This window comes from Coptis chinensis, chromosome 6 (genome assembly GCF_015680905.1).
Source record: "Coptis chinensis isolate HL-2020 chromosome 6, ASM1568090v1, whole genome shotgun sequence".
NCBI lineage: Eukaryota > Viridiplantae > Streptophyta > Magnoliopsida > Ranunculales > Ranunculaceae > Coptis > Coptis chinensis.
In genome coordinates this window covers 95,264,165-95,266,184 of record NC_141461.1, presented here as the reverse complement: position 1 = coordinate 95,266,184, position 2,020 = coordinate 95,264,165, and the positions used below count along the sequence as shown (strand labels likewise).

Genomic DNA, 2,020 nt, shown 5'->3' with positions numbered 1-2,020 from the left:
TGAGAACACATACCAATTAATATAATGGCAAGTACAATAATAAATGTTTTTCTAAAAGAAAAGTATACATTCAAAGAGCATATAAAGATTTGTTTGCATCTAACAAACACTCACCTAGGATTCAACACACCTACACAATGCAATCACCATAAGAACAGTGTTGAAACAACCCACAACAATAATTTATCAACCCTTCAAACACATCAGTGCCAACAAATTGAACACCGTCAAGCTATTTTCAATTCATTTAAGAGGCAACCTTCACGATTCAACATCAAATTCAAGCATAGATCTAAAGGAGCAGCATACATCCTCATAATATGATGATATTCAAAATGATGAACGAACCTTGCTCAAAGACAGGCTGTACCACTGGCAAAACCTTCACATCTTGAACATTGATGAGAACACTATACTGTAATTTTGCTGAAGTCACCACCATTTCTCATTCTGAAAAGCAAACAATAAAAAAAACATCAAACAAACTTTTATCAGTGAAAGAACATAATGGGCGTAATACTCAATAATAAAATATCTACCTTTAAAGGCACATGGTTACATCCAGTATCATTGGGATTTCTTTTGACTTGATGAAGCCTGCCAATTCAAAAACAAATTAACCAATTGTCAGTCCACATAGTATAAGCTATATTAGCGTGAATGGATTAAGATCATATTATATGAAATTATAAGTCATCGATCTCTTGTCTCTTGATTCTTCAAAGACAACTTAAGTACTTAACCAATTCCTACTAGTAAAGATATGCATTTCACCAAATAACCAATCACATAACAACCTTTTTAGAATGCGTACTTACAACAAGAAAGCCACAATGAATTCTCTAGCCTTCAATCAGCTCCAGCAGTTATGTACTCGAAGTAGAAAAGCAACCCATCAAAGTTGAGCAAGAATTTGGAATGGCTCTCTTTCAATATAAGTACATACCTAAATGTTTGACCAAATAAGCTTATTGGAAATGACCATGGTTACACAAAAAATCAACATTGCTTAGAGAGAGAGAGAGAAAGACACCTGTGGAAGTAACAAAACATTGAACATTGAACTAATAACCTAGGTTCAAGAGAATTCTATAAGGAATAAGAATTGAATGTATTACAAAAAAATCTTTCCAGCAAGGAAATGATATTATATAAAGTATTGAGTGGCTTAGGAACTATATTTGAAAAACCATGGTAGATACCTTTAGGACTAAAACTGAATTAGTCCTTTAAAGACCGAAGTCAAACACCTTATATTCCCAAACGTGCAAACTCTTTATGGTTTCTCCTGCCGGAGACCTACTCCCATTTCAGAGGAGATCCCTTGTCATTACCTTTTCCCACACCCTTAACTCCAATATGAGGTTCATCTGACACTGGTAGCTCTGTTATGTTGAGAGCTAAACTAGTAATCGCTCTCAAAACAACAGAATTCAACAACCAGAAAGTTAATCAGCATGTAAAATGCAACAAATAACTTACCTATTGAGAACATACGTCAATCTATATGATGCAAGAGATAAAGTCCAAAAAAGAAAGAAAAACGATGGTCGGGTAACTTTATTACTAACTTTTAACAGCTAAGATTTTGGGAAGCATACATATATGAATGCAAAGCCACACATAAGGCTTGGCAATTGGTACACTAGAAACAAAATTATCATTTCGGGAAGCATACATATATGATCTGTTTGTACCTGTAAAATATCCCAAGCATATTGGCAACCATATTATACCTTGAATGACACGAGAACTAATTGCTAGAAACCAAGGTATATATCATTAAGACTTGTTCTGAAATATAGGTGAAGTGTGAGTGAGTCCATCACAAGTCACAACAGATACATCTATTACCATAAAGAATTGATTCAATTTAAGTAATGCCTAATAAACTAATATGATGATCTCTACCAATATGATCAAACAGTAAGTCATTGCCATATGATCAAAATATGGCTTTGAGGTAGGTCCTCAGTCATATGTATATGCATATAATAGAGACTGTAACGTCTTATTGATT

The 2,020-nt window shown here is 33.8% G+C and overlaps 1 long non-coding RNA gene across 2 annotated transcripts; it reads right to left on the bottom strand.

The window, feature by feature from the left end:
- Positions 1-268: 268 nt before the first annotated feature.
- LOC147495683 (uncharacterized) lies at positions 269-1,805 on the bottom strand. Of its 2 annotated transcripts, XR_015197651.1 has the most exons (4): positions 1,698-1,805; positions 819-946; positions 540-597; positions 269-450 (listed from the first exon to the last, which is right to left on the bottom strand). It is a non-coding gene; the product is annotated as an uncharacterized LOC147495683 (long non-coding RNA). The 2 variants fall into 2 exon arrangements; XR_015197650.1 differs by having other exon boundaries at positions 269-597.
- Between the last annotated feature and the right edge of the window lie 215 nt (positions 1,806-2,020).